Source organism: Scyliorhinus torazame, chromosome 20 (genome assembly GCF_047496885.1).
Source record: "Scyliorhinus torazame isolate Kashiwa2021f chromosome 20, sScyTor2.1, whole genome shotgun sequence".
Classification (NCBI taxonomy): Eukaryota; Metazoa; Chordata; class Chondrichthyes; order Carcharhiniformes; family Scyliorhinidae; genus Scyliorhinus; species Scyliorhinus torazame.
In genome coordinates, this window is record NC_092726.1 from 14,763,285 (window position 1) to 14,771,139 (window position 7,855).

Here is a 7,855-nt window from a genome sequence, read left to right on the forward strand (position 1 = left end):
GACGTGGGGGCCGATGTGGTCACCATGTTGAACTCGCTGATGGGAGCGGGGTCCTTCCAGGGGGCCCTGGAACTGGAAGAGGCCCATAGAGTGCTGGCGAGGAGGCCCATGGCTAATGAGCTTCCGCGGGCGGTGCTGGTGCGGTTTCATCGGTTCGCTGGTCGGGAGTGTGCTCAGGTGGGCCAAGAAGGAGAGGAGCAGCAGGTGGGAGAACGTGGAGGTTTGGATACATCAGGACTAAAGTGCGGAGCTGGCGAAGAGGAGGGCCGGGTACAATCGAGCGAAGGCGGTGCTGCACAGGAAGGGAGTGAAGTTTGGCATGTTGCAGCCGGCGCGACTGTGGGTCACCTACAAGGACCGGCACCATTATTTTGAGTCTCCGGAGGAGGCGTGGGCCTTTGTTCAGGCCGAGAAGTTGGGCACACATTGAGGGTCGGGATGGGCGTTTGGGGATTGTGGTTGATATGTTACTTTTGGAGGGGGGTCCTTTGCTCTTGGTTTCTTATTTTTCTTTTGTGTTTTCTCTTTCTGGTCGGTGAGGGTGGTTAGGGCGGGTTGGGCACTGTTTTGGTTGGGGTGGCTCTTGGAGGGGGCTAAGCAAAGGGAACAGGGGTGGATGCCCGGCGGTGAGATGGAGCCCCGTGGGGGAGAGGGAGGCCCGAGTCGGGGGTGAGGGGACTGGGCCTGTAAAAGGAGCTGTGGCAGAGGTGGCGGGGCCAGGTATGTGGAAAGCGTGGGCTTTTTCCCGTGCTGAGGACTGGAGGGGGCGGGGAAGCGAGGGTTGTTTCCCGCGCTTAGGATGGAAGGGGGAGGGGGAGAGCCTGTGGATGGGGAACTGAAGAGGAGGTTGTGGGAGGAGTCGAAGGAGAGGCGGGAGTGGCTGTGGTCAGCAAGAGTCAGCTGACTTGCGGAAGTGCAATGGGGGGAGTAAAACAGCTCGGATGGGTCCTAGCCGGGGGGTGGGTGGGGGGGGAATCGGGTTGTTGCTGCTAAGGTCAAGGAGGAGCTGGAGCGAGTTGGGGGGGGGGGGGGGGTCGAGACGGGGGTCTGCTGCCGTGGGGAACGGGCGTGGGGTGCGGGCGTGTGGCTGGCTGGGGAGGGGTTATGGCTAGTCGGCGGGGGAGGGGCCGGGTAGCCCCCTGATCCGGCTGATAACCAGGAATGTAAGGGGACTGAATGGGCCGGTCAAGCGGGCCCGTGTGTTCGCGCACCTGAAGGGGCTGAAGGCGGATATGGTCATGCTCCAGGAGACACACCTGAAGGTGGCAGACCAGGTAAGATTGAGGAAAGGGTGGGTAGGTCAGGTGTTTCATTCGCGGCTGGATGCCAAAAATCGAGGGGTGGCGATCTTGGTGGGAAAGAAGGTGTAGTTCGAGGTGTCGAGCATTGTGGCAGACAATGGCGGTAGGTACGTAATGGGAAGTGGTAAACTGCAGGGAGATAGGGTGGTACTGGTCAATGTGTATGCCCCGAACTGGGACGATGCGGGTTTTATGCAGCGCATGTTGGGTCGGATTCCAGACTTGGCAGTGGGGGGCCTGATAATGGGGGGGACTTTAACACAGTGCTGTATCCGGCACTGGATCGCTCCAGGTCTAGGACGGGTAGGAAGCCGGCGGCGGCTCGAGTGCTGAGGGGGTTTATGGACCAGATGGGAGGGGTGGACCCTTGGAGATTTGCAAGGCCGGGGGCTAGGGAATTTTCATTCTTCTCGTGTCCATAAGGCTTATTCCTGAATCAACTTTTTTATTTTGAGCAGGGTGCTGATAGCGAGAGTAAAGGATACCGAGTACTCGGCGATAGCCATTTCGGACCACGCCCTGCTTTGGGTGGACTTAAAGCTGGGGGAGGAGAGGGACCAGTGCCCATTGTGGCACTTGGAGGTGGGGCTGTTGACGGACGAGGAGGCGAGAGAGCGGGTCCGAGGAAGTATAGAGAGGTACCTGGAGGCCAACGATAACGGGGAGGTCCGAGTGGGGATGGTGTGGGAGGTGCTGAAGGCGGTGGTTAGGGGAGAGCTGATCTCCATTAGGATCTCCATAAGGAGAGGAGGGAGCGGGGGGAGAGGGAGATGCTGGTGGGGGAGATGGTGAAGGTAGACAGGAGGTATGCGGAGGTGCCTGATGAAGGATTGTTGAGGAAGAGGCGCAGCCTCCAGGCCGAATTCGACCTGGTGACCACCAGGAAGGCGGAGGTGCAGTGGCGGAAGGCCCAGGGAGCGATTTAAGAGTATGGGGAAAAGGCAAGCCGGATGCTGGCGCATCAGCTTCGGAAGGAGGACGCAGCTAGGGAGATCGGGGGAGTTAAGGACAGGGGAGGGAGTGGGGTTGGCATCAATGGGGTCTTCATGGACTTCTATGAGGAATTGTACCGGTCCGAGCCCCCACTGAGGGAGGGAGGGATGGGCTTCCTGGACCAATTGAGGTTTCCGAAGGTGGAGGAGGGACTGGTGGCAGGATTGGGTGCCCCGATTGGGCTGGAGGAGCTGGCCAAAGGGATAGGAAGCATGCAGGTGGGGAAGGCACCGGGGCCGGACGGTTTCCCGGTTGAAGTCTATAACCAATATATGGACCTGTTGGGCCCGTTGCTAGTTAGGACCTTCAATGAGGCAAGGGAGGGGGGGCCTTGCCCCCGATGATGTCCCGGGCACTGATCTCCTTGATCCTGAAGTGGGACAAGGATCCCCTGCAGTGTGGGTCTTACAGGCCGATTTTGTTGCTAAACGTAGATGCCAAGGTGCTGGCGAAGGTCTTAGCCACGAGGATTGAGTGCCGCAGATCATCCACAAAGACCAGACGGGGTTCGTGAAGGGGAGGCAGTTGAACGCGAATGTGCGGAGGCTTTTGAACGTTAGCATGATGCCAGCGAGGGAGGGGGAAGCGGCGATAGTGGTGGCGATGGACGCTGAGAAAGCCTTCGATAGGGCAGAGTGGGGGTACCTGTGGGAGGTGCTGAAGAGGTTTGGGTTTGGGGAGAGGTTTGTCAGGTGGGTTAGACTGTTGTATGAGGTCCCGTTGGCAACTGTGGCCACAAACAGGAGGAGGTCTGAGTACTTCCGGTTGCACCGAGGGACGAGGCAGGGGTGTCCCCTGTCCCCCCTGCTCATCGCACTGGTGATTGAACCCCTGGCTATGGCACTGAGGGAGTCGAGGAACTGGAAGGGGTTGGAGCGGGGTTGGGAGGAGCATAGGGTGTCGCTCTATGCGGACGACTTGCTGCTATATGTGGCGGACCCGGTGGGGGGAATGCCGGAGGTAATGAGGATCCTTGGGGAATTCGGGGATTTCTCGGGGTACAAGCTCAACATGGGGAAGAGCGAGCTGTTCGTGTTTCACCCAGGGGACCAGGAGAGGGGGATTGGTGAGCTCCCATTAAAAAGGGCGGAGAGGAGCTTCAGGTATCTGGGGGTCCAGGTGGCCAGGAGCTGGGGGGCCCTGCATAGGCTTAATTTCACAAGGCTGGTGGAGCAAATGGAGGAGGAGTTCAAGAGGTGGGACGCGTTGCCGCTGTCCTTGGCGGGTAGGGTGCAGTCAGTCTAAATGACGGTGGTCCCAAGGTTTTTGTTCCTGTTCCAGTGCCTCCCCGTGTTTATCCCGAAGGCCTTTTTGTGGTGGGTTAACAGGAGTATAATGGGGTTTGTGTGGGCGCGAGAGACTCCGAGGGTGAGAAGGGTGTTCCTGGAGCTGAGTAGAGATAGGGGGGGGCTGGCGCTGCCCAACCTCTGTGGGTACTACTGGGCCGCCAATGCGACGATAGTGCGCAAGTGGGTGATGGAGGGGGAGGGGGCTGCATGGAAGAGGTTGGAGACGGCGTCTTGTGTGGGTACGAGTTTGGGGGACCTCGCAACGGCGCCGCTGCCATGAGCCCGGTGGTGGCGGCTGCCCTCAAAATCTGGGGGCAGTGGAGGTGGCATGGGGGAAGCTGGGGCCTCGGTGTGGACTCCAATACGGGGGAACCACCGGTTCGTCCCAGGGAGAACAGATGGAAGGTTTTCGGGGTGGCACAGGGCAGGGATACGAAGGTTGGGGGACCAGTTTGTGGACGGGAAGTTTGCGAGCGTTGGTGAGCTGGAGGAGAAGTACGGGCTCCCCCTCGGGGAACACCTTCAGGTACTTACAGGTAAGGGCGTTTGCCAGGCGGCAGGCGGTGGAATTCCCACGGCTGCTGCCACACACAGTACAGGATAGGGTGCTCTCGGGGCGGTGGGTGAGAGTGGGGAAGATCTTGGAAACTTACCAGGTGATGCAGGAGGAGGAGGAGGCCTCGGTGGTGGAGGTGAAAGGCACGTGGGAGGAGGAGTTGGGAGAGGAGATTGAGGAAGGGACATGGGCAGATGCCCTAGGGAAAGTGAACTCTTCCTCATCGTGCGTGAGGCTCAGCCTCATACAGTTTAAAGTGCTGCACAGGGCACACATTACCGGGACAAGGATGTGTTAGGTGCTCAGGGAGCCCAGCAAATCACACACATATGTTCTGGTTGTGCCCAGCGCTGGAGGAATTTTGGAATGGCGTAGCGAGGACGGTGCCGAGGGTGGTAGGATCCAGGGTCAAACCGGGCTGGGGGCTCGCAATATTTGGGCTCGCAGAGGAGCCGGGAGTGCAGGAGGCGAAAGAAGCCGGTATTCTGGCCTTTGCGTCCCTGGTAGCCCGGCGAAGGATTCTTCTTCAGTGGAAGGATGCGAGGCCCTCAAACGTGGAATCCTGGATCAACGATATGGTGGGGTTTATTAAGTTGGAGAGGGTGAAATTCGCCTTGAGACGGTCGGTACAAGGGTTCTTTAGGCGGTGGCAACCGTTTTTAGACTCCCTGGCAGAACGGTAGACATTGGTCAATGGCAGCAGCAACTCGGGGTGGGGGGGGGGGGGGGGGGGTTACTTTACTTTATTTTTGTTTTTGTTATTTACACTGGAGGGTCTAAGGGGGTGTATATACTTGTGTTAAGTCGGGGTGTTAATGTTAATTTATTATTTATGTACAGGGGGGAGGGGGGTATGGAGGGTTGCTTTTCTAGACTGTGTTTTGTACTTAACCCTGTTGGGTTCCTTTTTCATTTTGTTCGTGATATTTTATGAAAACCGTAATAAAAATTATTTGTAAAAAAAAAACACTCTTGAGGGTTCTCCCATTCACTGTATATTCCCTACCTGTATTAGACCTTCCAAGATGCATTACCTCACATTTGTCTGGATTAAACTCCATCTGCCATCTCTCCAGACGATCTAAATCCTGCTATATCCTCTGACAGTCCTCATCGCTATCCGCAATTCCTCCAACCTTTGTGTCATCCGTAAACTTACTAATCAGACCAGTTACATTTTCCTCCAAATCATTTATATATATATATACCACGAACAGCAAAGGTCTCAGCACTGATCCCTACCGAACACCACTAGTCATAGCCCTCCAATCAGAAAAGCACCTTTCCATTGCTACTCTCTGCCTTCTATGACCTAGCCAGTTCTGTATCCATCTTGCCAGCTCACCTCTGATCCTGTGTGACTTCACCTTTTGTACCAGTCTGCCATGAGGGACATTGTCGAAGGCCTTACTGAAGTCCATATGGACAACATCCACTCCCCTACCTGCATCAATCATCTTTGTGACCTCCTAGAAAAACTCTCATCAAGTTAGTGAGACACAACTCCACAAAACCGTGCTACCTCTCGCTAATACTGTGTTGCCACACAGTTCCCCATATACATTTGTTTGCTTGTTGAGTTTTGTTTTGCCCAGGGCAGGTTACTTGTTGCCACACTGCTTCTGTTGAACTTGGAATTAAAGCAGCAGCGGTTCCCCTGCCTGTGCACTGCTGACATTAATTTGGCTAATTAAGCCTGTGACATTCAATTTTGCCGTTTCTTACACTGGTTGTGTGAGAGTTTGGAATTTTCAGTAGTCTTGTCTTGAATAATTGTCTTTGATCAGTCGATTACCTCGTAAGACTTGGAATGACTTTAATGCTGTGTCTGCCTGTTACACTGGTATGTAGGATGAGCCAGACTTTGGCCAGAAGTGCATTTTCTGCCTTCCTAAATATGGATACAGGTAAACTTGCCTCCATACACCGATCCACTACACCACTTTTCCATGTATAGTGAAAAGTTTTGCAGAGAGTGAACTTCTCTAACACTACTTATCAACACCTCATCTGCCCTCCAGACACTGAACAATGTCATGTGATCTGCCATTACTTGAAACATCTTGTGGGATGCATTTATAATCCACTTAATGATACATTTTGAGCAATCGTGGTGAGAGTCTTCGAGAGAAGACTTCATTCATCAAAATGCTGCGGGTGCTGGAATCTGAAACAAAAGCAATAAATTGAAGTAAAACGTTCATTCCAAGCAGCCAACCTGTGGCTAACAAGCAACCTTGGTTTGTATTGAGGCAGAATTCAGAACAGGTCACATGACTCTATTTTACCCTAAATTCAAGAGACTGCCCCAACTTCATACTTGTCACAGCACCTTGAGGCGAAAGAGGCAGTAGGTCTTTCTGGACAGACACACAGACCCAGAGACAGGCACAGGCCTGGCTCCCTGTGTCTAAAACAGAAAATGGCTGCTTTTATATTAATCGCTGCATAGGCTATCAAGGGGAACTTATTTCTTGTTCAAAGAAACATAATGTGCTGGGATTTCAGAACCAAGGAGTTGTCAGAGTTCACCTTGCTGCTGGACGCCGTTGGATACACTGATAACTGAGTGAAGTGACTTGCAAAGAGAACTGGACAGGGAGATGAGAGTCTGCTGGAGAAGGTGGAAGGAGTTTGCACTTGAAACAACAAGGTTGCGCCCATGTTAAGCATGGTGTAACATGCGAACAGGTATAAAGTATCTCAGTTGTCAATTAGTTAATGGGGAAGTGCCTTTTCTGTAATTTGATATGTAAATTACCTATTAAGTAACATTTCGGTTACTTTGAGATTAGTTTGATAAAGCCTTGAAATGTGAAATCTTGGATACTTTTTTCCATTGGCCACTGGGAATTTCATAGCTCTTTGAAAAGTTTTCAGACCCCGTGTGGATCGTAACACAACATTTACCAACACTAAGCCACAAAAGGAGATATATTAGGGCAGATGGGCAAAAGTTTGGTTGTTGAGCTAGAAAAAGGGAGTAGAACGAGGGAGATCAGAGAAAAGTCCAAAGTTTAGAGTGGAGGCATCTGAGCGCATGGCAATCAATGATGGAGCGATTAAAATCAGGAATGCCTAAGAGGCCAGAATTAGAGGAATGCAGTGAAATGAAAATCACTTATTGTCACAAGTAGGCTTCAATGAAGTTACTGTGAAAAGCCCCTAGTCGCCACATTCCGGCGCCTGTTCGGGGAGGCTGGTACGGGAATTGAACCGTGCTGCTGGCCTGCTTTAAAAGCCAGCAATTTAGCCCAGTGTGCTAAACCAGCCCCTTCAAGTGACTTTTAAAGTTTGAGGCCATTGCACATATTCGGAGTACAAAGAACAATACAGCACAGGAACAGGCCCTTTGGCTCTCCAAGCCTGTACCGATCATGATACCCACTCCCCCTCGTTCTACTCCTTTTAATAGCTCAACAACTAAACCGGCCATTATACCAACCTTCCTAGTGCTGTATCCCTCTGTACCCATCCTACCCATGTGTTTGTCAAGATGCCTTTTGAATGCCGTTAATGTATCTGCTTCCTCGACCGCCCCTGGCAAAGCGTTCCAGGCACTCCCCACCCTCTGCGTAAAAAACCTGCCTCGCACATCTCCTCTAAACTTTGCCCCATGGACCTTAAACCTATGCCCCCTGGTGACTGACCCCCCCCCCCCACCCCCCACCCCCAGTGAAAGAGTGCCTGCACATCCAGTCTATCCATGCCCCTCA